Source organism: Dermacentor albipictus, chromosome 1 (genome assembly GCF_038994185.2).
Source record: "Dermacentor albipictus isolate Rhodes 1998 colony chromosome 1, USDA_Dalb.pri_finalv2, whole genome shotgun sequence".
Classification (NCBI taxonomy): domain Eukaryota; kingdom Metazoa; phylum Arthropoda; class Arachnida; order Ixodida; family Ixodidae; genus Dermacentor; species Dermacentor albipictus.
Genome location: NC_091821.1, coordinates 191,659,684 through 191,686,546, shown reverse-complemented (window position 1 = coordinate 191,686,546; position 26,863 = coordinate 191,659,684). Strand labels below are relative to the sequence as shown.

The 26,863-nt window shown below is 45.7% G+C and overlaps 1 protein-coding gene across 4 annotated transcripts in view; it reads right to left on the bottom strand.

Annotated features, from left to right (window-relative positions):
* Positions 1–26,863, bottom strand: part of LOC135898025 (dopamine receptor 2-like) — a 378,795-nt gene that overhangs the window by 239,913 nt on the left and 112,019 nt on the right. The window contains exon 1 of one of the 4 annotated variants that reach the window (XM_070530694.1): positions 21,494–21,604. The exons of 2 other annotated variants lie outside the window; for them this stretch is intronic. The gene's annotated coding sequence lies outside the window, so the exon portion shown is untranslated. Of the gene's footprint in view, positions 1–20,438; positions 20,549–21,493; positions 21,605–26,863 lie in introns of those variants that run through there. One more of the 4 variants, XM_070530695.1, reaches the window with a different exon arrangement.

The following is a 26,863-nucleotide window of genomic DNA, read 5'->3' as shown; positions in this document are numbered from 1 at the left end:
CTGTATGTGTCAGCCTCACCTTTTTAGGGTCTAATCAGCTACAGTGTATAAGTAATAAAAGACGGAAAAATGTGTTTCTCTCATGGGAACATCAATGATCTGGCCCATTGCCGGTGCGGTAATTCTTCCGCTGGTGCGCATGAATTTACCTTGATCCTACATTTCGCTCCTATAAGGTCACTGAGCATGCGAATTCAGAAATTCGTGTATTCAAACAAGCAGTCGAATTCACGAACATATATGCAGCATAAGATAAACGTAAAAGTAGAGAGAGACACCGCTTGCGTTAACGCTACAATAATAGTATAGACATTGGTAATCGTGCAATCGCAAAAGCGGTAACAGGGAAATGGTCTGAAGGGAGTTTTATTTTGCGTAATTTATTGTTTCTTACGCGGAAACAATGTTAATTTTTGCGCGAAAAGCAAATAAGAACTTTTCTTGTTTTTCTATTCTTTACTTAGGTATACTAAGAGACACCTCTTTGGACGTGCCACTTCAGCTTGGCAAAGAATGCATTGGATCATGCAATGCATAACGTTCCTGTGTGCTCGTAGGCCCGGCTTAGGGCCCTTAAAGAGCGGGCGCGAGTACGGCAAGGACCCGTGGCTTAAAGCCCGCTCCCGGCCAGAGCCCACCGAAGTACGCTTCGGACGACCTGGCCCGGGCTTTCAGATCGGGCCGGGCCCGTGCAGTGCTCTACTGTCAATAACAAAAGAGTATGGTCGCAGCTGATTTTATTACAAGGCAATGCGTGCGCCGAGCGACGGTGGCAGGTGGGCACGGGTCAGACTTGACAACTCGCAGACTTGTCTTCCTTCTGGCTGACTCTACTTCTGTGCGTTTTCTTCGTATTTAAGTGATGAAGTTCTAGCGTACACGCCGACCAAGCAGACGCCTCAGAAAGGCAACGCTGATGAGGAGTAATTAGCGACCACCCATAAAAGGCCTTGTGTCCGCTATATAGCAAACTTTAGGCGGACACTGTTCTTTCAATATAGCTATAGTGCTGTAGCTTGGTCTGCGTTATCTATTTCTCTCTCGCCTTTTTATCGACTTAGTTGAATGTTCCTCTCAAGTTCTTTTCACGGCCACATGAAAGTTTAAAGTGCGGTTGTGTTGAAAAGACATTCCTGCAAACAGTCATGAATGCCTGCCTCAGATATGCTACTGCGAACGACCTTTAGAGCACAGCTCTCGGCGCCAGTTCCAGCGGCCAGCGTCGGCATCGGCGTAACCGAGCGAACGAGCACAGCAAAGGATAAATGAGCGGACGCGGATCGCAGCGGGGGATGAAAGACGCGAAGAGGAAAGCGGAGCAAGAGAGAGAGAGAAAGGCAAAGGAAAGACAGGGAGGTTAACCCGAGATTATCTCCGGTTTGCTACCCTGTAATGGGGGAAGGGGCAAAGGGGATTCAATAGGTGAGAGAGAGAGAAGGATAAAAAAGAAAAGAAAAGCTAAACACACACACGCACGTACACACGAACTGTTTCTGTGGGCACTGTGACGCAGCACGCAAAGGCGTTCCTAGTCTTACGCAGTGTCACCGTACAGTCCTACGTCCCACAGTGTACAGTCATAAGTTGTCAGAAAGTCCTGTGTTTTTCAAGTATCGCAGCAGCGCCTTCATAGCAGATCGCGCTGATGTTCGCGTAGGCCAGTTTCCAAGGATCTTGTTTTCTGACATTGGGCGCTTGTCCAGTTCGTCTAGGGTGTCTGAGAGGACCGCACTTTGTGGGTTAAAACGAGAACACTGACAAACAAGATGCTCGATTTTCTCATTGCACCCGCAGAAGTCACAAAGTGGGCTGCTGGCCATTCCGATAAGGAAAGAGTAGGCATTTGAAAACGCTACTCCAAGCCATAGACGAACTAGAAGGATGCAATCACATTGTGGAAGCTCGGGTAGAATACGGAGCAGTAAATTAGGGTCCAGGGTATGAAGGCGTGCACTTGTGAAATCGGATGAATTCCATTGGGCTAATGTCAGGTCACGCGCAAGTGCGGAAAGTTTTTTCGCTGCGTCGGCTCTCGAAAGAGGAATGGCAACGCAGTTGACGCCGTCATGGACAGATCGGGCAGCTGCGTCTGCTCGATCATTGCCATGTATGCCAGTGACTAGGCAACCACTGATATATTATATCGTGTACTTCGTCAACTAGTCGATGGCGGACTTCTCTGATCTCTGCGACGAGCTGTTCATGTGATAAATGGCGCAGTGCTGAGAGTACACACTGTAGGGCTGCCTTGGAATCACAGAAGACTGACCATGCGTGGCGTGGTTTCTCCTGAATGAAAGGAAGAGCCGCACGCAGGGCTACCAGTTCAGCTGTTGTCGTTGATGATACATGTGACGTTTTTAGCTGAATTTTGACGGATCGTCTTGCTACCACCACAGCGGCAGCTGCACTTGCAGATGTGACTGAGCCATCGAGGTAAACGTGTACGCGGCCACTGTGCACCTCATGTAAAAGTTCTAATGTGGCCTGCTTAAGGGCAGACGACGGCATGTTGGCTTTCTTCATGATTCCTGCGATGGTGAGGCGTATTTCAGGTCTGTGCAGGCACAATAAAGGTGAGGATGGTCTTGCTGCAGGCATGTAGTTCGATGGCAATGAGGTACGATTGGCATCAATTATACGACTGAAAAGTTGTATGTGGCCTTTCTGCGGGTAGAGCGGCAAGATGGTGAGAAGGTAATCGGGCAACGTGCCGAATATGCGCCCTGAGAGCGTCGGTTGCCAAGTACGTTGATATTGGGTGATTTCGAGCTATGACAATCGTTGCTGCTGTAGACGCACACCTCGGAAAACCGAGACACGTCCTTAACGCTTGAGCATGTAGTCCCTGGAGTACACGCAGGTTTGTTTTCCAGGTGTTACCAAGCACAGGGAGGCTGTATCTTGCGAAACCGAGGAACAAGGCGTTATCAAAGGTGGAGCATTGACCGCACCGAAGTGCCCAATGACTTTCCGCCGAGAAATTTGAGGAGATGTATTATTGTTAATAATCTCTTCTTCAGGTATGAAACATGTGGGCTCCATGATAGGTCGCGGTCAATAATTACCCCTAAAAAGCGGCGTTTCCGTGCATTTGCAACTGCCTGCCCATTGACATTTACAGTAACGCTTCATTGCCTTCCGAGTGGATGTAACAAGGCAGCATTTCTCTGAAGACAGCTCTATGTTCTGTTTTCACAAGTACAGTGATGTTAACGTAGCTGCCTTTTGTAGCCGTGCTCGTACCTGCAGTCGTGTTACAGCAGACGCCCAAATGCAGGTGTCGTCGGCATATATTGATATACGAACTGTGTTCGGCAAGCATCTGACTAGGCCAACGAGCACTAGGTTGAATAGCGTCGGGCTCAACACTCCGCCTTGCGATACTCCACGGAACGTTTGGTGTTGAGTCATTGCGCCATCCTCGGTCATCACGAAGAAATGCCTGTCGGTCAAATAACTGCGCAGCCACTGAAAAGTGCGGCCACCGATTCCGGCTTCAATCAGAGCATCTATAATGTCAAAATGTGCTATATTATCATAGGCGCCTTTTAAATCTGGGAACAATGCCGCAGTGAGTCGTTTCAGACGTTTTTGATGCTGAACAAACGTAAGTAAAAATCGATGACATTATCTATAGATGAGCGCCCACGCCGGAAGCCAGCCATAGCATCTGGGTACACGTTTTAATATCCAGGTACCATTCTCGGCGCGTCAAAATCGTTATTTCCATTATTTTTCCTGTGCGACAGGCCAGAGCGATGGGGCGGTACGATGACAAGTTTAACGGTGATTTACCAGTTTTGAGAAATGGAACCAAGCGGCTACATTTTCATTCACGTGGAACCAAACCATTGCGTCAAGACTCGTTGTAATGGTTTAGCAGCGTGAGTCATGCTTTCTGCCCAAGATTGGCGAGCACCGCATAGGTAACGCCGTCCGGCCCAGGTGACGAAGAGCGCCTGCAAGTCGCCAGTGCCGCTTCAAGCTCCTCCACCGAAAACATTACATCCATGCGGGAATGCCGTGGCACAGGAGTGGCACATGGTGCAAGTGCGCGTTAGAGCTGCAAGCTGGCAAGTCTTAAGCAAAATCCTTCTGCAATGTCAATTCCGCTGAGACCTTGGTGCAAAGCGAGGGATTTGAAAGGAACACGCTGTTGCGGTGACACGCGAAGTCCACGCACGGTTCTCCATATCTGAGATAATCACTGACGTGGATCCAACGTCTCACAGAAACGTTGTCATCTTTGAGATTGCAGTGAATCAATGCGGCGTTGAATCTTATTTTGCACCCGCCTTGCCTCTCTGAGATCATGTATGGATTTAGTTCTTCTATATCTTCTTTCAGCCCACTGGCGAATGGCTCGTAGTCGCTGAAGTTCGGCTTCAAATTCTTAATATTTCGGGAAAGGCTGAAAAGTACGCGTAGCCTCTTGCATGGCTTTTTGAATTTCGTGTTCCAGACTTGAATGGTTCCCTTGCTGACATACTTCCTCCATGTGCAGCCGAAACGACGACCAGTCAATTTGCCGGAGGGTCACGGAGGAGCATTTGGATAGTCCCTTGATCTTCAGGTACGTCGGAACATGGTCGCTTCCATGTAATTCGATGTCTGGAAACTATTGCACGTTTCTTTCAAGACGCCGAGAAACAAGGGTCAAGTCTAGGCAGCTGCTGTATGTAAGCCCGCGTAAATATGTCGGACTACCATCGTTGAGGCAGTGAAGGTCGTGCTGTGTGGCAAAGGATGCTACTCTCCTTCACCTGGAGTCCATCTTCAAGCTTCCCCAAAGCGTATGGTGAGCATTAAAATCTCCTGTGAGAATCGTAGGGCCGGGTGTCGTTGATAGCACGTCGTGCAGTCGTTTAGAGTCGAAGCCACTTGAAGGAGCAATGTAAACACCGACGAGTGTGAACGTAAGCTTATTCGTCTTCACAATTAAACAAACGTACTGGTTGTCGTCTTGAGGCAGGACTGGGTGCAACATGTAAGTCAGATCACATCTAATATATACAATTACCTTGCTTGGTAGAGGACATGAATGCCTCATAGCCAGAAATGCGTAAACATTCTACACGTTCGGTTCGCAAATTACAAGGATGGGAAAACGGTTTTCGAAAACGTAGTGTCTGAAATCTGAAATTCTCGATTTGAGACCAGGGGCATTCCACTGCAATAGAGATGCTTTTTTGACTTCCTTGTGGAAGGGCAGCGAGGAGCGTGCCATATTACTATGGGCTGCTTTCAAGCACTGGAGTCAGCGCGTCCAAAACTTGCAGTTCGCTACGAGCAGCCGGAGTGTCCTTGTTTGTCAGTAGTAGACGCATGACATCGGTGAGCGATTTGAGCATAGCAATCACTTTGAGTCCTTCTCTCGCATTTGGTCAACTGTAGTGACATTTTACTTTAAGTGGCGAGTCATTTGCTGTGGCTCTGGCACGTGGCATGTCTTCGGCAGTGCTGGCCACACCTCACTTGATGAAGCATGAAGAGCATGGCCACTTCTTTCGTTGATATTCGTGTTCTTAGTGGATACAGATGGAACAGGAGGCGGCGTTGCCGGACGAGACGTTTCCCTTGAACCGGAAGAGTATTTCATAGACTTGTTTCCGGGAGCGATGTCGCCTTATCGCTTCAGAAGCATCTCTGTGTGACGATCCGTCTCTGGCCATTTTTCTCAAGATTTTCTGCTCTTTCTTTAAGCGTGGACAGTCTTTTGAGGATGCGCGTGCAAGCCTTGACAATTTGAGCACTGGAGCTCTGTTGCACGGCAAATGTCAGTGTCGTGTTGTTCGGAAGATCGTGGGCATATCGTTGTATTTCGGTAGACAGCACTCTCATGTCGAATTCTTTGACACCTTCTGCACTGAAGTGGTTTCGGTACGAAAGGTCGTACCACATGCCAAAAGTGGCCGACCTTTACATGCGATGGTAGGCAGTTACCTTTAAACACGAGCCATACACAGGTCGACTTGCCAAGGCACCGAGCTTGTAGTGAGGCAACACCATTTGTCGCAGGTTTGATTAAAATTGGTAGGTCGCTGTCGCTAATCGATGTGTCAATATCATAAACAACACCAGCCGTGGTTTCGCTGTCCTGCGGAATGAGGTAGTGGACATTGATGCTGCACAGGAGCTTTACTGCCATCAAAGCATTGATTGCGCTTCGGTTGTGGACATCAATAGCCAGGACGTTCTTTCGAGTATTAGTTCTGATATCCTTGATTTCTCCTGGGACAAGAGCCTCCAGAGATACGGGAATCGCTTGTCTATTAAGGCGGTTGAGGTTGTCGGCAGGTGTGTCCGGCACAAAAAGAATTGTGTGCGCCGATGGCCGTCACTGTGACACGACGGTAGACTTACTTGACGAAGACGTCCGCTGATGTTTCTTCTCTTGGTCTTCCGGTGTACCACTCTTTCGAAGCCTTCGTCATCTGAGTCGTCGTCACTTGAGCAGGAGTACACCACAGTGTCCTCGTCAGCTTGACTGTGACGCAATTTCTCTTCCTCGGGCCGGTTCCTGCCGAAGCAGTCACGTCGCGTCGGCATTCTGCCGACTCCACTTCCATTGCCGTGGCAATGGGAGCGGCGTCTCCCAATAAAACACGGGAAAAAAACGAAAATACTGCAGCGCGAAAGAACAGTGGTCTCTACGAGAATCACTTGCAGAAAAACCATGAGGTGAAAAACGGAGGACGAGGCTATGGCGAAAGGGGCATGATAAGAAAAGCGCTGTGCGGCGACCGTGGCTACGAACGAGATGGCGCCAGAGTAGCGTGCGTCGTCTGGGAGGCCTCTCTGCGGCGGCTGTTGCAAATCGCGCCCACGCGTCACCCACGTGCTACCTCTGGCAATCTCCAGATTAGCAAAGCAGTCGCGCCACCCTTCGCTCCCTTTGCAACGTCCTGCACGAGACAGATTGTCCGCGCCAGCCAATATATCACGAAATGAAAAGACTGAAATGATGCGAAATGAAAGCTACGCTGAAACTTCGCATTAGGGAGTATCGTAATCATCGGTAAATTTTTTTTTATTGAAGAAACTACGTCTGAAAGAGCCAAATGGAAAACTTCAAAAAGGTTCGATTATAAATACCCATAATGTTACTTGTGCAATAATGACTTTTTATTGCTCGCTTTTATGGGGTTCACGTTCGGATGTGTAAATTCAATGCCAGTGTCCCTAAACTCGGTCATAATACAGCGTGCACTTTCTTTCTTGTTGTTTTGATGCATAAGCATTTGTATGCCTACCGAACGAGGAAACTTGACCGTTCGTCCGTCCGTCGATCCGTCCGTCCTTCACGTAAGACGAAGAATTGCTATAAAGAAATTAATGTATAAAAGATCATAAATTCGAAATGAAAAGCGTTGGAGGTGGTAAGTTTCGAACCTACGAGACCACGTTCGGAAGCCGAGTGTCTTGCAAAAGGTGAAGATATCTAAATCACATTAATGTGTTGTACCAGCGGCACAAAACAAATGTCAAAGGAGAACAGTCTATAAAGGCTTGTTGAAAGATTTGGGGGTGGTGGAATAAAATCGATCGCTAAAACTACATGTAGAGCCAACTTTGAGCATTGTAGACAAAAGGAAAATTCCGAGTTTACGAAAATTTAATGCCAAACACGCCACATCCCCGTTGCGTTTCGGTGTCGCAGGATGCGCCTTCCGTTGGGACTTTCGTTCACCGATCTCTTGCTCATGCACTTCATGTCGCGTAACACAGACAGATAAGCAGTCAACGAGTTGATAAGAACGACAAGGAGTGAGGAGGGGTTGTATGGACCTTATCACGGTTGATAATGGCTTGACACGGATGGATAAGGTGCTAAAGAGCCACAAGGGCTTATAATGGCCGGAACAATTCTGATAATGTTAATAAGCCTTGATAAGGGTTGAGAATGTTGATAAGGACCGATAAGAGTTGCTAAGGGTCAGATCATGCCTCATAAGGTTGATAAGGACAGATAGTGGTTAATAAGGATCGGATCGATTGCGATGACGTTGATACCGACCTATAAGGGTTGATAAGGATTGGATGGAGTCCAAGAAGGTTGAAACCGACCAATAAGGGTTGATAAGCGTCGGATCTAGTTTGATAAGGTTGGTAACGACCGATAAGGTTGATAAGGTTTTATACTGGTCAGATCAAGTTTCATAACATTTATAATGACACCAGGCTTCGTGGAGATGAGCAAGTGGCACAACGCTTCGCATACTTAAGCAACTCCCAGAGTTTTCGGCGAGAATTTTTTTATCGTCAGTATTCCTCAAATAGTACTGTAGCTGGGCGTCGCTTAGATTCTGTTCCGGTTAGATATCGCTCGCTCGGGAGCGACAGAGAAGAGCATTGATTTCACGTTTTTGATAAGTGCGTGGCCCAGAGACTTAAAGGGAAGCTGAAACACTTTTCGAAAAAAATGAGTTCTCTGCGGCATTCTACAGTTTTGAGTCCCTTGAACACGAATATCTGGTTCAAAAAGGGCTTAAACAAACGCAAATGGCTGTTTTTTCATGAAAACGCGCACCAGTGCCTCAGGGCATCGCGCGAACGCCGCTGTTGCCCGTGATTGGTCGGGGCCGCTGTGACGTCATTCGCGGCAGTCGCCGGTCGGCGCCGCCGTTTCAGAGCGTAGCACCGGTAGCACGCTGTTCTGTCCTGGCTTCATAGCTGAGTTGCAAGCATTATGTAAAGTTCTCGCTGTCTCGGACAGCTTGTATTTTCGCCGTACATGTTCGAACCGACAGCCGATACGGAAAACGATGGCGGCAACGACGATGTTGAGTGTGCCAACAGCGAGAGCGATGTGTGCACCTTTTTGCGCATTGGAAATCTTAGCTGGTACGTATGTCTTTTTTTTTCTTGTAGCTGCACGTTCCAATGACGGGAGAAAAAATGCGCTAAGTGTCACTGGGAACATGCTGCTGGAAGAATGCCGAAGCTCTAACTTCTCATTAAATTGTAAGTACGGGTGCAATTACGCAATGTCAAGCACCTTGCCGCTGCTTGTCTAAAGTCCCGTAGTTTTTTTAGTGTTGATACACGATCGCGAACATAAGTGCCGCGTTTCAAAGGGAGCACATGCAGTGCTGCGAGGTACAGCCATGGAAGTTGCTTATCATACACATCCAGAGATGGCCAGAGGTACTAGATGTGCAATATTCATGGTTCGACGACTTTGCGATTGTGGCTCGATCAAGAATCGGTATGCGTGCTCCATGTTAGTGTTGACATAAAGATATTAGGCAGTTTTAGCACCGCCGTATGGTTAACACGATAACTGCAACCGTACGTCGAATGTCACTAGGCAAGCCTATACTCCATTTCATACCTCAGGTGCAACGCTGTGGAAGCTACGCACGAAGTCCGGTCACCAAAATTTATTACTGCGCGTGTTTCCCTCTATGCGTCGCAGCGTGCCAGCGGCGTTTGCTCGCGCGAGCATGCACGTGAAGCTGCCGCGACGGGCTGCAATTAAAATATGCAGAAAAGAAAATTGATTGAAAAGAACGGGTTAGCAGCTGTATAAGTACACGGATTGTTTCTATGGGTAATTTGTTTCTTTTCATTCAGAATTGAGCTTATATATAGAAAATTTTCTCAAAAATCGGGTCAAGAAGCACCGAACTTTTTCTAAGTGCGAACGTAGCCACTGCAAGAAGTATCTCAAGCCTCCACAGCGTTGCACCTGATGTATGAAACGGAGTGTAGCAACGCTAGCAACAACGCGTTTCCGCATTTGTCGTAAGGCTATCCGGCTATCGCGGAAATCGTCCGAGCACAGCACAGTTGATTTCGTCGGCACGAACTTGTCTCTCCTCACCGCACGGACCCACTGCGCTGCAAGCTTCTTGTCCTTCGGGAACCTGTGAAACACCACACCTTCTATCCCTCCTGTGTTCGCGCAGCCGAAAGCTGCACAGAACGAGGGCATGTTGGGCGCCCTTGGCTGTAGGCACTCACGCAACACACAAGGAACCAACAGTTTACGAAAATCGCAAAAGAAAACAACGTGAGCGGTGGCGGCGGCAGATCTCTCGTAGCGACGTTAAGTAAAGCGCAGGACGGAAAGAGGCATGCCAGCACATGCCAGCACGCCGGTCGGGCAGCTCGTTCCCTGCGAATGACTTCCCTCTCACCGGTTCTCTCCTCTGGCAACCACCTCACCCGGCGCTACGGGAAGCGATGGGAGCGTGTCCGCGGGGGTGATTTAGAAAGCGATTTCCCCCCCTTATATTAACAAAACGAAGAAAAAATTTCGGAATCGTAAATTATTAGGTCTGTTCTTCCCAATCCCAGCAGTTCATGGAAATTGAAAACCGTTTCAGCTTCCCTTTAAGCGACGCATGGTCAGCTTGGCTGAAAAAAGAGAATTTAGCTGAGCGTTTACAGCGCGCTCCGCTCAGGCCGGTGTATGCTAACAACTGGCACGCAGTGGCTCAGCGGGTACGCCAGCACGGGTGCGCACAACGCTCAAGCGGGCAGCGCAATGTATAACAAAACGCTGCCCTTGATCCGCTACAAATACGACTGAGCGGAGCGTTATGACCTTGTGGCAGCTTGGCTCTTTTGTCGCCTCGTAGCCCAAGCATAGGCCCAAGCGGCTGACGCTAATAGCGCCTCTTGCCCGCCACAATCGCCCTCTCACGCGTCACTCATGCGTCTGGGTAGATGTGCTTATCAAAAATGCCCATTGAAGGCAGTTCTCTTCAGTGCCCCAGCGTGCGAAATGTGAGCGGAGTGTGAGCGACGCTCAGCCAAAACTGCGCAGTGACACAGAAGCCAAATGGACGCACAGCCATGTTGCGCTGAAATGGTTTTGCAGCGGAGCGCGGGTCTGCTTTCCTCTGGCGGCATGAACATTGTAAGCGCGCACATTACAGCGTATCTGATGACGGGCTGTGTGCTAATCATTAGGATACACCGGCCTGAGCGGAACGGAAAGTGCACGCTCACCGAAAGGGGTCTATTGTCTTCGGTGCAGGATTAGTTTAGGTTATTCCTTCAGAGTAATGTCCACTAGCAAATAATTATATAAGCGCTGCTTTCACGCATCAGGAAAAATGTGGCTTGTATTCGCTTTTCATCTTTCCACACTCTTACTTGGCCTTAGCGCACCCTAAAGCTATTTCTCACTGTTGGCTTTAAGTGCCAGAACGTGCATTGCTTCTTTTGTCGCGGTGAGATGGCTGCTAAAGTCGTAATTGTGAAGGGTCCGGAGGTTGAGGTTATCAGGTCTAATAACTGAAATGTTCTGCCGGAACAATTAATTAGGCCCTTTGTGTTTACCCCGAGCACAATTATTCTCGGGCCCAAATTTCTTTCCACAGTCGGTAGCTCCCGCACATTTACTCGTATAAGACACACATTTAGTTTCAGATTAGACCTGCCTAACTGAGCTGTGCTACAGATGACTACAGTAGGAATAGTAGTTCCATGTTTTGCTCTGAAGTTAAGTAATTTACCTGCATTGAGGTGCAAATAGACAGAGAGAGAGAGAAGGGAAGAAGGAAAGGCAGGGAGGTTAACCAGACTGAGTCCAGTTTGCTACCCTACACGTGGGGAGGGGAATTGGGAGTGTAAGAGAGAGAGAGAGAGAACATGAATCTATACCGCACTTTCACATGCACTAAGATAGGTGTTGCATGTCTATAGCCGGGCACTCAAGTCTGTTGCTTTCAGGTATAGTGAAAAAGTGCTCTAACTGCTTTCTGCTCTAATGAACTTTGAGGCCAGGCCCAAGATCCTCGCCTCACAGTTCATTAGCGCAGAAAGTAGCCATAGCCACTGAGCAACCACGGCGGCTTAATAACGCGGAAAGTTGAACGAGTTGTTGATGAATCATTATACTGTGGTGGTGAAGTAGTGCAGTGACAAGGAGAAGACGCCACAAGAATACACGACACTCGCTGCAGACTCGTAACTACTTTATTTAGAACAAATACTTCATATCTTTATACCTGCGCACCCTCAGACGTCAAAGATAAGCAAGGAAAGATTAAAAGCATTTTCAAATTAATTTCCCCGCGCATACTCGGGCTTTAAAGATAGGCAACATATCTATCACACTGTGCAATCCTGTCCTATTTGTTGCACCCCTAACCCCACTTTTTTCACGCATTTTTTCGTCTTTTTTTCCCCTGGTGTTCTTCCAAAAAGGTAACCTCGCGATGGCTCAGAAGAACAGATGGTTGACTGATACAACCCTCCCCTCCCTTGTAAATGTGAAAAGCTTCCACTATTGCCCTGGTTAGCTGATCGTTATGGTGCGCTAGAACTGTAGTGTCATTGTAAAGCGACCAGCCCCCATGTGTGAGCAATGCCCTTTAATGTGGGATTGAATGTTTCCCCCCAGTGACCTTTCGTGCTCCAAAAGCCTTGTGTTTACACACCGACCCATTCGGCCGATGTATACTTTCCTACAAGATATGGGCAAACAGTATACAACGGACGACATGCACTTGACGAATTCTTTCCTATGCTTGACCGTGCACCTATAACCATTTACATTTATTTTTGTTCACACTGTGCGATCCCGCCCGGCACATCTTTTATCGAGTTTGCTAAGTGCTGAAAAAACTACTCCCTATGTTTTTAGGTTATGCGCAATCTTGTCTGCATATGGTATTGGCACAATTCTTCTGCTGTCATTCTTTCTTCTACTACGCTCTTTTTGATAGCCATTGCGCACATAACGAATCAACTAATAGGCTGATCTACACAGCACATATTTTTCGTATCCTGCATTGTTTAGCCGGATAACTTGTTGGTTGAAACATTTCTTTATTTTTTCCGGGCATGACTTAGTTAAAGCCGCTCGGAGGCATGAAAAAGCTATGCCGCTATTTATTACTTTTGAGTGCCCCGAACTGTAGCTAAACAAGGGCTTTTCTGATCGTGGATTGTATGACCAGCAAACGTGGTCCGGTGTGGTAGTTAACGCCACGTCTAAAACCTGTAGCTTGCCGTTCTTTGGCAACTCAACAGTGAAATCCAGTCCTTGGCTGTGGTCCTTCAACAATTTCAAGACCTCTAATTGGAGTGACTGACAGTGCAGCATGCGAGGTCTGTGGCACCGAAGAAAACATCGACCACCTGCTGTGCCACTGTCCAAGATATTCCCTAGAGAGACAAGAACTTGCAAAAGCTTTCCAAAGACTGGCCCCAGCGCCCGTCTGCCCATAAAGCGGTGAAGGCGCTTTTGTGTTTCTTAAGGACGACGGGTTTGTGCGACCATATGTGACTATAATGCAATTTCTGTAAAACCACACGCGTCAGCGAACTTGCCGCAATTTCCTTCTTTCCTTCCCTCCTCTCTCTCCCTGTGATCTTTGTTTCCCCTTTCCCATTCACCCGGTGTAGGGTAGCCAACCGGACGTTATTCTGGTTAACCTCCCTGCCTTCTACTTTTCTCTTTCCTCCCTCCCTCCTTCCACTCTTATGTCCAAAACGACATGTTCGACTATAACCGAAAAATCATCTACAAAACGGAACAGCCGTTAAAAAACGGCCGTTAAGGTTTCAATCAATTGCTTTGTCAATGCTACCTAGAAAAATCGTGCTAGGTACCGGAGCCACCTTTCAGCCTATACGTAATTCGGACTATTGCCTGTACATAACGATATTCCACCGTACACAGCTTCGTTAAACTTCGCAAAGATTCGTCGTGTGCGCAATGGCTATCAGAAAGAGCGTAATAGCAAAGAAAATGGCAGCAGAAAAATTATGTGAATACCATATGCACACAAGTTTGCGAAAAACGTAGGTAGTAATTATTTCAGCATTTAAAAAACTCGGTAAAATAGGTGCCGGTCTGGTTCGTAGAGTTTCAACACGGAAGGAAGGAAGGAACAAGTGGAGAAGGAAGGCAGGGAGGTTAACCAGTTTAGCTTAACCGGTTTGCTACCCTACACATGGGAGCGGGATGGGGGGAATGAAATATCTTCAACAAAAATAAATATAAACGGTTATAGGTGCACGGTCAACCATAGAAAATAATTTGTCAAGTGCTTGTCGTCCGTTCTATACTGTTTGTCCATATCTTGCGGAAAAGTATACATTGGCCAAACGGGTCGCTGTGTAAACAAGACTTTTGGAGCACAAAAGGTCACTGGGGGGAAACATTCAATGCCACATTAATGGGCATTGCTTACAACATGGGTGCTGGCCGCCTTACAATGACACTACAGTTCTAGCGCACCATAAGGATCAGCTGACCAGGGAAATTGTAGAAGCTCTTCACATTTACAAGGGAGGAGAGGGTTGTATATTAGTCTACCATCTGTTCTTCTAAGCCATCGTGAGGTTGCCTTTTTAGAAAAACACCAGGGGAAAAAAAGAGGGAAAAAATGTCTAAAAAGAAAACTGGGCTTACGGGTGCAACAAATAGGACAGGATTGCACACTATGATCGATATGTTGCCTATCTTTGACGCCCGAGTATGCTTGGGCAAATGAATTTGAAAATGCTTTTAATCTTGCCTTGCTTATCTTTGACGTCTGAGGGTGCACAGGTATAAAGATGTGAAGTATTTGTTCTGAAATAGAGTATTTCTGAGTGTGCAGCGAGTATCGTGTATTTTTGTGCGTCTTCGCCTTGTCCTTGTCAGGGCGCTGCTGCACCACCACGGTATGATGAAGGTTTCAGTTGGAGACTTGTTGATGACTATTACTGGAACTGAAACATACGTACGTTTACCAAACGTAGTAATGGTGGTTCAAAAATGCCAAGAATAACCTCTCTTGCACACCTACCAAATAATGCAGCGTGAGATATCTGAACGACACGATGACATCACCTCATGCAGTAGAACTGCATAGTCCACTCAAATATATACCACTGAGCAGGCCGTCGACCGCAGGCTGCGCGTAATGCGCAGTCATCCCCGGGAGTGTCGTCATTTTCTAACATGCGTACCGTGTTCGATGTGAAATAGAAACGAGTTCATTACCCTATTGCATGGACCATCGCGAATGCCACAATACTGACGGTATTCGCGAGTGCTCGGCAGGCCACTGCTCCTGCCACTGTTGTGTGGTGCACTATTTGCGGTGGATCGCCGACGACATAGTAAGCCTGTAATCTCTCAGCCGCTCGCGGGAGCCCCATACGGTATGTCCATTAGAAGTGCAGGGGACGCGGCGCGCGCCCATCTAGCGGGATTCGAGCTCTTGCAATTAAATCACCAAGGCCGTGTCACCGTCTAGAGGAGACAGAAAAAAGGAGACAAAAGCACCGCCAGCTGTGCACGGACGGAATTTGAACGCGTGCGCTCGTAACTCGCCTCCTTTCCCTTTCTTTTCGAGGGAAAACAAATTTGCGGAATGTTGGCGTGCATGTGGCAAGGCAGCGAACCGATAATGCCGGCCGGCTGGCGGCTCAAAGGCATCCGGGACAGGCGCGCTGTACGCGTCGGGCGGCGTGACGCGTTGGCGCCTTTCGCTACACTGATGGACGAAGCCACGGATAAGGAACACGAAAGAGCAGCCCTGATGGGCTATCATGCGGGGGGGCACGCGCTTGGAACGTCTCGCTTGGCACGTCTGTCTTTGATCCCTCTGTTATGGATAGTCTTTTGCGCAACACACGAAACGCCCGGTATGCTCTAAGCACGCTTAACCTCTGCATTAAGTGCTCCGCAGTTTACGGCGTATGGTGGACGAAAGAAGACATTCATTAGCAACTCCACGCAGAAAACGATGTTGCCTGGCGATGGCTTTCCACGAGCGCTGTGTTTAGAGTGCATCCTGCTTTAAAATTTATGGATTTGAGCGCATCTCCGTATACACAACGGTCTGAATAGCGCACTCACAATCGATTCCTTGGTTACTTGCTGCGAAAGTTACTAAATGTAACATAAGTTTCGGTTGACTTATTTCCTATCATAAGGAATATGGTCCACCTACCTAAAAGTTTTAAGAACATTTATATGCACAGCATCGAACCAGACTTTGTTGAGCTTACTCAAGCAGTGGTTGTGAAGTGTGGTGTTAATTACCTTGAGATAATGCCAGCGAACTACGCAATGTTATGCAAAGATAGAGAAACAAGTTTCTTTATGTTCACATTACCTGCGCATGCTTGTGTTGTTATTGTACTATAACCACCTTTTTGAATCCTTTTTTTTTCCTCCATGATCCGTTGATTTCGTCTGTTGGTGTTTCGCCATTTTGATGTGGTATTTTGACAGTGTTTCGTATTTTCTTAATCGTTATTTCGTGGTTATTATTTTCTCTAGATACAATTTTGGCATAGCCGGCCCTACATGCAGTCAAACTTCGCATTTTTCACAGTTAATAAAAAATAATAGAGATAAGAAGGCGTGACTATTCTAATAAAGAAATATATTTATTTCTCTTCTTCCTGCTGGCTTTCATACAGTGCACTTAACTTCCTACCCAATTGTTGTCGGCTGTGTATATCGAAGTCCATCTAATTTTGACGTGTCGCAATTTATGTACACATAGATGCACCACTTTGTTCTCGGAAGTCGCCGGTTGGTGATATTAACTTCTCGGATATTCACTGACACACGATGCAATATAACTCGGCTTTTTGTCATGTCGTCATTGGCACCATGCCAACATTTAATCATTGGCAAATGGTCAAGCAACCCACTTGTCGGCAGGGTCGTTCTTCAAACATTCTTGACTTGCTGTTCTAAGCGACCATTTTCCTTCAATAAAGGTAATACTCAACTACTCGATGGTATATCGGACCACATGACAATTGTTTTCCGTCGCAGTTTGTTACTGTAGAACGACCTTCGAATCAGTTCTTAAATTTCTTGATTTTAGGAATGCTGATGGTACTAGCTTAGTCGACCATGTGCACCGAAGTAAAAAAGTTAGGCGCACCTAACATTTAAATGTAGTTTATTCAAGCAGCCGTGCTATGGATGCCAATAACACACACACTGAAGTGTCATGGCAGAAATTTAAAGACCTCATGAATTTTAGCATTCAAAAATACATCTATAGCAAGATTATTGAGAACATAGATGCACGACCCACGGATAAATCGCGAAATTAACCACGGAAAACGCAAACTAAACCTAACAATAAGGAAATCTTTAACAAGTAAAGCGAATCTTAAATCTAGTCATTACCTCAATATCTAAAGTGAGGTAGTTGCTACTTATCTATTCTATAGTTATCTATAGTCATCAGTTCTATGAATTCAAGAATAAAGGCAGCCAGAAACTGACTATTTCGCTACACTTGGCGTCGTTTTTCGAAAGATCCACCCACATATTTTTGAATTATTGAAATCCTCCAGACTAAAAGGACAGTACAATGCTTTCTGTCGAAATTATTGGCACGATCAGGTTGCCGATTATTTACTTTCCATCAGTTTCCACAAACTGTGACAAAATTACGTGGCATATGGCGAAGCACGCAGGATCAACAGCATAGGATGCTTGTATATAGATGAAGTACAGAATCTTTAATAAGTTGATAAAGGTGCAAAAAAGAAATAATAAACCAGGACCTTACACGTACCAAAGGAATCCCTAATTCGGAAAACTGAACGGGCAGCCAGATATATATTTCTAATATTCAAGGAACAAAAATAACATTTTCCTGCGAATGAACGATGGCAAGACAATCCCAATTAACAAAGCAGACAATATAATTGACGCTTTAGACTTTCGTTTGATTTCACTAATAAGTACTGCAAGCAAAAGACTAGAACCTTAAGGCATTGCACCTTAGGACTAACCTGTATCCAACCAGGTCTCTTACTAAGAAACAAAGCAGCGATCCGATGTCACGGCTATGCCGTCGCTGTCATGAAAAACCGGAAACTACATTCCACATCTTGCCGGAATGAGAGTCTGTGCACCTTGCGCGTAATCAGCGACACAACTTCGTGGCTAAGCAGGTAGCCCGTCTAGTGCAGGCAAAGCGTACGAGCGTTGCGGTTCAAGAACCTCAATTAACAACTCGGGAGGGCACTAGGTTGAAGCCTGACATAGTCATCGAGACTGAGGACGAAGTGTTGCTGGTCGACTTGGCTGTCGTATGGGATGCCAATGTAGGGGTGCTTAAAGACAAGCCGCGTGATAAGGCAGCAATGTATGCTCCTTTATGGAGCTGCTTCAATCCGCGGAAGAAATTTTCCTGTCGCCCAAAGTTGCGCAACTAACCGAATTGATACACAACATATCACTGGCCACCGACTCTCAAAAGCAGTACCATATCGTTTTACTTGACTATTCCAGAAAGTGCGATCGGATGTTGCATCAGAAGCTAATAATGAAACTCGAACAAATGTGTAAAGGACCAATAATGTACTGTATTTCTGCACACCAAAACGAACAGACTCGGTTCAAAGAAGACGCACACACACACACACACACACACACACACACACACACACACACACACACACACACACACACACACACACACACACACACACACACGCACACACGCACACACGCACACGCACACACGCACACACGCACACACACACACACACACACACACACAAACACACACACACACACACAAGAACAAAAAGTGCCATATGAGGTGTTCCACAGGGTGATGGTAGTAGTAGTAGTAGCAGTATAGCTCAGTCGACCTTCAGCGGAAACGCAACGATGACGCGAAAGGTACAAAAAGGCTACGAACCCTCGACCTTTGGTGGGACTTGAACCACAACCACTTCTGGGTGTCAAATTCATGACTTTTGGCGTTAAGAGGAAGCTTTAGCTCGGGTGCTCCCATCTAAATACATGTAAAAGGAGAATTCGTTTTTCTCGGTAACCACTGCACCAAATTTGACGAGGTTTGTTGCGTTTACAAGACAAACTTAAAATCTAGTGACTGTTTGTTTCGAAATTTTGAGTTAGGTTGTGAATTTTTTATAAAAACTTGGCAAAAATCGCAAATTTTCAGAAAACGAAACTATCAAGTTTACAACTCCGTAACTCAGCAAGAAAAAAGGATATCGCAATTCTGTGAATTGTACCTAAGAGCACGTCTAAAGCGGACAAAATTGCTGTGGGAATAGACAATGGTGTCCAAATCCGACTCTGCTTTTAAAGAGGACATGCTGTTGCCACAGAATATGATGAATGAATGCACCTCATAGCGCCCTTCTGTGTTGATTCTACTGCGCTTATGAAATTGTTCTGGTGAGGGTTTCATATGGGTGATGCATTTTCGTTTTTGCTTTAACAAGTATCGTATGTGCTTTCTGTACTGTACATGTTGGGGGACGTTATGTAGGTTATACGCTTCAGAATTCCTAAGGCTTTATTAGCAGCTGTTGTGACGAAAGGCACATTCGAGCACCAGTTAGGTCATGCGTAACAGTAACGCCTATATACTTGAACGCGTCCATGCTGTCATGGGGAAATAAGTGGAAACATTTAAAACTATATACGGGAAGCTCACACTGCTTTACATTTGGTAGCGTTTAGAACCATGAGCCAACGATCAAACTATTCATTAATAGTGTTTAGTATACTGTGCAGCAAAATGTGGTAATTAGTGTTAATGAAAGATCGGTTGATAGCGCAACTGAGAGGAACCGTGCAATGGTAGATCATTTATGTATATTACGAACAGAATGGGGCCTAATATTGAACTCTCAGGTAAGCCAGATGTTACGGGAACAAGGTCTGAAGTAGTGCTAATTAAGGTGGCGGACTGTGAACGGTCACTAAGAAACTGATTTATCCACGTTGAAAGGTCATTCTACAGTTTATCCCTTCAGGACCTGGTTCTCTATATTATACAACATTTACAAAACTTTGCCCTTACATAAGATCAAATGAAACTGAAGTCGTCAGGGTTGAACAGATAAAGGTTCACAATTAAGCGTCCACGAGCTGATTTCTCAATTGCCTAGGTGAAATCAAGAAAGATTTTATCTTTTCCTGTGTTAGTGTCAAGGTTTGAGTGTAGGTCATGGAGAAAGATAGCTAATTGAGTGCTGCAGGACAAACCTTAGCGAAATACGTGCTCTGATGGATGAAAAAAGTGACTCCTGTCTGGGGCGTTCGTTACGTGCGAGCAGGTGACATGTTCCATAGTTCTGCAAGGGCCATTTATTATGAAAACGGGGCTGTAATTTGCCAGCGAAACTGTACACTAGAACGACTCAGCCCATTTTCCACACATCCGGTAGGGTGTCTGATGATACTGATTGCGAAAACAGCAAGGTTTAAGTAAAACGCAGAGATGCGCTTTCTGTTTTTGCAAAAGTTTGGAGGTGACTTCATTGGCACCACCTTACGAGGACAATTTTGGGATTATCAATCAGGATGCATATTTCACCTGGCAAAAAAAATGAAGTCAGGCGAAGATGTGGCATATGAGCAGAAAAAGTGCGAAGAGGCGCGTATGGTTCAGCAGTGCAAACGGACGAACAAGCAATGCTGGATGTATTGGCAAGCCAGTAAGAAAATAATAACTTACCCCGCTCTTTATGATAGCATGGTTTGACGGCGGCTTGATTGCTTAAAGAAAATTATGGGGTTTTACGTGCCAAAACCAGAATCTGACTATAAGGCAAGTCGTAGTGGGGATTCCGGATTAATTTTGACCACATGAGGTTCTTTAACGGGCACCTAAATTTAAGTACACGGGTGTTTTTGCATTTCGCCCCCATCACAATGCGGCCGCCACGGCCGGGATTTGATCCCGTAAGCAAACACCAAAGCCAGTAAGCAACCACGGCGGGTGGCTTGATTACTGGCCGGGAGGATGTTGCGTTACCGGTTAGCAAGTGGGGCAAATCAAAATACAAATAATGAGTGCTTCTGTTGGCGAATACCTGACAGGTAGACGCGCTCTGCTTTGTAATTGTTTTCTCAGGAGCAAGTGCTTGGCCATAGTTTAGCTGAGCGGTAGAGACGTTTCTTTTCTATAGTGTGTTAGTGGGCCATGACCTGTTGCAATTAGCTTGCATTGAAATTATCGAGAAAAACTATGCTACGACAGTTGGTCATCTTATTTTGGAAAGTCAACCAATTTTTATGTACAGAGCGATTCTCAAAGCTTGATTTCAACGTTTCGTGGAAAGCATCTAATCTGTTGTTGTCGCGGCAGAATTTTATTTCTTGCACAGGCGAGATACTTTCGCATCTGAGTGATGTACAGTATGAAGGAAAAAGATAACACAGTGTGAATTAGTTTATCGACACTTATTGCGGGCTAATAGAGGGCAGACTTTCGATATCTGGTTAGTATGAGGTCTTCGGTTCTAGCAGCGCCATAGGTTACACGTGCGTTATTTCTCCTTACAATGAGAAACAGGTTAGGCCTTGTGGACATCACCCTTGTATATCGACGACACAACAATCCATTGCAATGGGAGACTTCTTGCAAAGGCTGCAGCTTTACAGAAGGAGTGCGAACACGCAGGCGACAGTTCAAGAGACACTGAAAGTTACAGGCAGCTAGCGGCGTTATCAGCCAGCGTGCAGAGTGCCTTTGTACCGTCCATTCTAGGAATGGGCGCGAGGACATACCATGGCGCCATCTTCCGGAAGCGCGTCGCTGGCGCAGCATGAAGAATAACATGGCGCGCTCCTCATACTTTGGTTGCCGGAACTCAACTGAACCACTGCGTAGGTGCCCTCCTGAACATTTCTGTAAGTGTATTGAAAATAAGGAAAGTTGGTGACTGCCAAATTATGTGTCCTGCGCAAACGCCAGACACCGAAGACTTTGGACACGCAGTGTCTCAACAAAATACAATGCACGGCTACTGTGGGTGGTCGTCGCAATAGAGTCTGGCCAGCCGATTTTTCCTATGAAATAAGCAATTAAATATTTTTAGTTTTGTACACTGCCTGTAAAACAGCCGCCAATGTCGTCTCAATGCAGCGATCGCACGAATTCTCAACAAGCTGTTGCACGTGCGCGTGTATGTTATGGCGCAGTATTTCCATTTAGCTGTGAGTGGTACCGCCTGTTTGTTTAGCTTCTTTTATATGAGTAACCATTGATATGCCTACCCAACGAGGAAACCCGTCCGTCCGTCGGTCCGTCACGTAAAACTATTGCTTTCAAGATCGGCCCCGCAGCAGCGAGCGAATTTACGTTCGTGCTGCCTGCCTCTCATTTCAACGCGAACTAAAGGGCGAAAACAAAGCGCACACGAAGCTGTCAACACTCAGCACACTCTGCTCCCGTCTCAGAACACTTTCAAGACAGGGCCCGCACGGCCGCGCCACCACACACAGCCACGCCATCACGGTTCATAATGGTTCGACACGGATAGATAACGCGCCAAAGAGGCTTATAATGATCGCAACGTACTCAGCGTACCAGGCCCTGCCACCTGCAATAGTTTGCTTGCGTCATCAATTTACCTTGTGCCGCCGTCACCAGCAGTTCTTCTCGCCGCAGCGCATGTCGTTTACGCCGATCAAGTTTCATAAGAGTGATAATGACACCGGGCTGCGTGGAGAATAGCAAGTGGGATAATACGCATACTTAGACAACTCCCAGAGGAGTTTCTGCGTGAATTCTTTGTAGCTGGAAGAGATTTTTTTTTTCACGATCGCCTGTGATATACGACGCTATACTGCCTGTTCAGGCCGATTATATTAGGACGCGGGTATTGCATGCTCAACAAAGTAAAATGACGATATGCTTAGTTATAAAGATAAAGTAGCAAACTTGTTAGTCGTAAATTGCGAAATTGAGAACCACACGTAGTGAAGTAATATACTATGCCTAGCATACGCCCTGAGGCTGGCTAGCATCATTTTCGATATATCTGTCCCCAGTGCTAAAATTGAATTTACGTTGTCGTAATTATTGCTCCAAACTCTTAGGCCATTTGTTTCATCTTTGTTTCACCTCTTGTGAAACTGTTAACAGGAAAACCAATATATCTCGCGCCACAATTTTGAAACTTACAGGCCAGAATTGGTGATAGTCATTGTATTTCGGCTAAGCATACATTACTACTTCGTTTCACAGTATCAACATGTAGCATCAGCTGAATAATTAACAAATATTGGTGATTCTTTTCAATTATATTTGTTTGCCATTACAATTTGCAGTGCATGTAATGTACAGAGTCAGTGGGAAAAAAAATTAGCACAAGTGACTGGTGGCCGGAGCGAGAAAATCGGGACACGCGACGCTGTTGTCCCCGAGCGCGTCGATAGCGAGAGTGCCAGGCACATTGCATTTTCCAAAGCAATCCCGGGTGGCTGGCAGAAAGCTAGCCATCTTAAAGCCCACCTCTTAAATGATATGCGTTACTTTACGGCAGAATCATGTACTGCAGTGGGTACGCAGATGAGCCCGTTTTGTTTGTTTTATTTTGTTTACTTTCTTTTCGTGTGTTGGCATTGCGAGCAGCGGTGTTGCTTTATCGCGGCTGTCTCTAAAACCAAAAATTTCCTGGGCCATGCACTGTCAAAGGCGATATGCGGGAGGCTACGTCAGAGGGCAGCAACTACCATCGCTAATAACGCCCGCGCATTAAAAAAAAAAACAATAAATGGGCTCACGTGCGAGGCCTCGTTGGCGCATAGCTTGGCCGAAAAATGAGGCACATGATAGCTTTCGAAACGCGGGCTTTAACATAGACTGGTCTCTGCCGGCCACCCCTGCTTTGAAAAATCGAATGTGCCTGGCCCCCTCGCTATCAACGGGCTCGGGAACAAGAGCGCCGTGTGTCTCAATTTTGCCGTTCCGACCACCAGTCACTTGTGCTAATCTTTTTTTTCGCTGTGGCTGTACGACTTTACAGATAACCCATCTGAACAAGCTGATTAGCGCTTTCAAGGCTATTTTTAAGAGCACCCGCCCCGGTGGCTTCGCGGCTATGGTGTTGCGCTGCAAAGCATGAGGCCGCGGGATCGAAACCCGGCCACGGCGGCCGCGTTTCGAGGGGGGCGAAATGCAAAAAAGGCCGGTGTCCCGTGCATTAGGGGCAAATTAAATCCCCTTATGGTCAAAATTAATCTGGGGTCCCCCACTAGGGCGTGCCTCATAATGAAATCGTGGTTCTGGCACGTAAAACGCCAGAATTCAGTTCCATAAAAAAAGAAAATATTGGCCAAGTAGAAATGCATCAAACACTGTATATTGCAAGCAGATCTGAAGTTAAGGTTGTTGTACGGCTTCATGCCAAAACAACGAGAGAAGTGGACCAATAAAGACACAGGGCAAGGTGATCTTCTCTCCGCTCTTGACCCGTCTTTAACATTTTTGTTCCCGCACTCATGAACGCGGTATACACGTAGTGCACGTATTCACACGCTGCCGTGAGGTTTAGGTCACAGTACATGAGCCAATGGAAGGACAAATGCAAGCCGCTATATTTGGTATGTAAACAGGTGTCCCAGCTAACATTAACGAGAATTTAGAAATATGTAAATGCCATGTAGCTAGACAGAACAAAGGTAGTGCTGTTTGCCGTCACTTGGAGTACTCAATTTTGTTTAATTTTACCTAATTAGATAATTATTCCTAATTATTTATCAACTTCTCAAATATTATGATTAGATGAAAAGTGTCAATGAGAAAATTGTAGGGCGACTTGAAAACCTCCAGATACAGCTTTCTTTTGCCCAATACGTGCTACATACAAGTGTTTATTCCAGCGTGAAAGACGTCCGCAAATGCACGCAAAATTGCCGCGCGACTGGCCGCTCGACACCTTTGAGTGCATTTGCGGGCTCCTTTCACGCTCGGAAAATCACTTATGTAGCACGTGCTGAGCAACAGAAAGCTGTATCGGGAGGTTTTCCTGTCGCTCTAGAGTTTTCTCGTTGACACTTTTCATCTAATTATAATATTTGAGAAGTTTATTAATAATTAGGAATAATGATCTAATTAGGCAGAATGAAAGAAATAGTTGTATCTTCCAGTGACAGCAAGCAACATTACCTTGATTCTATCCAGCTGCGTTTTATTCGCATATTTTTAAAATTTGGCTAAGGTTACGTGGGACACCCTGTATATATGTACATGTACATACGTATACATACAGTGTTCACTTAATTATGCGTATTTTGTAGGCAATGAACGTTTGCTTTACTCGCGCAATAATCTGTAGAGATACGATATCGAATCTCGGCTACAAAATGACACGCGTGAGCGCTTAGCGTTGTTTTCATCGAGTACTGCAATGTATTCGTGCGCAAAATCACGAGCGAGTGCCAATGGCACAACAAGAGTTCAGTCGGAGTTTGCTATGCGCTGTGGAGTCTTGCATTTTCCTGAAAACTTGGAGCTTTGCGTAGCTACAAAAGGAAGGGAAGAACAAATTATACGGTGGTCACGTTCAAAAACGATTCGTGGATAATTGTCATAATTCTTCTTTTCTTTTATATTTTCGCCTGCTGTCTACACTTTTCATGAAAAATATACAGGGTGTTTCACGTAATTTCAGGTAAGGATATTAAAAAATTAGTCAATCGCAGCTGAATGAAACCAGCGACACGTGGTTCGCCATCATGTGGCGCTCCTTAGAGCATTGTTTATATTCCGCTAGGTAAATAACGATGATCGGGATATGCAAAATCTTTATTATTCACTTGATTGTCAAGTGCTTTTAATTACGTTGTGGAGTGTGTTCAGAAACGACTGGTCCAATTTTGCATGGCAACGCAGATGCTGTGTGATGATTTCTTTTCTTTTTTTGGGGGGGGGGGCGTTTTAAAGAAGCCCGCGAAATACGAAATAAAACCATGTGACGGCACTCATGCGCTATTGTATTGCGGCGCTGTGAGCTCAACTACTGCTCTCAACCAAACTATTTCAATGGTGACACTGGAATTAAAAAAAAAATATTACCGGGATCAAAACGCTAATCACTTCGATTAACATTTCCTTCGCGAAAGTACTTATGCTTTTCAGTTATATCCGCTTCCTTCCGTATTTATTTACGAACCACCATAGAGTGTTACCGACGTCTAAACATAGGCGAAGATAGCGTTTATGCCAAATTCAGGCTTTTATTTTAGATCCCGTGCGCAACAGAGAGGGAAAATAAAGTATCAGAGGATAGTTCGTTTTAGGGGCAATTTCATAAAAAATAATTCCATATTTTCTTCCGTGACCATTTTTCTTTTGTGAAAAATTTCCTATAAACGCTATAATTTGCACATTTTGATATCTGTATTAAGGGTTAAAGAATATAAAAATATTTTGTGAAACTGTTTCCAAATGAAAGAAGAATGTTCAGACAGTGCAAAAGAGCGTATTTTGAAAGAATGCGCGAAACAGTCTATATTGTCAATTTTCTTCCGCACCTTGTTTTCCGCCGTTTCCTGGAATTAAAGTGGCGCTCACGTGTGCAAAAGAAAGCTTGTCGGCTCAAAATGTTTTGGGGAAAGTACTGTCCAAGCAATGCTTATATATGCGTATTTAAAAATTTTTCGGCTGGATACATGGTTATTGCTCGGGCGCCAAGGTTGGGAAAGTTGGTGTGGAATGATCCTATATAAAAGTAACTTTATTTGTGTCAATATCAGGTTTTCTTTTTCTTTTTTTGTATTCACGAATACTTTCCAGAAGTTGTCACCGGGACGGGTACGTAGTCAAGCTTTATTGGGTGATAAAAATAATAAGATTGGAAGTAACAATGTTGCCTGCTACTTCATATCACTTTAGGAAAAAAAAAAGTATAATCTTGCACGCGTGCGCTAATGCACATAGCCTCTGACGCTAAACGATTCCGATAATTTCATACCGACAGAAAATTGAGCTCGGTGAAAAAAATTATTTCTTTTGAAGAAAATAAGTGCACATTCGGTCAATGTGTCTTACGCTCTTGGCGACCGTTAAAAGGCTTAGAAAATATAACGCAGGAACATGTCTCACAAATGCAGAATTACGGTATCATTTTTCATGTTCTGTAAGAAAGAGCG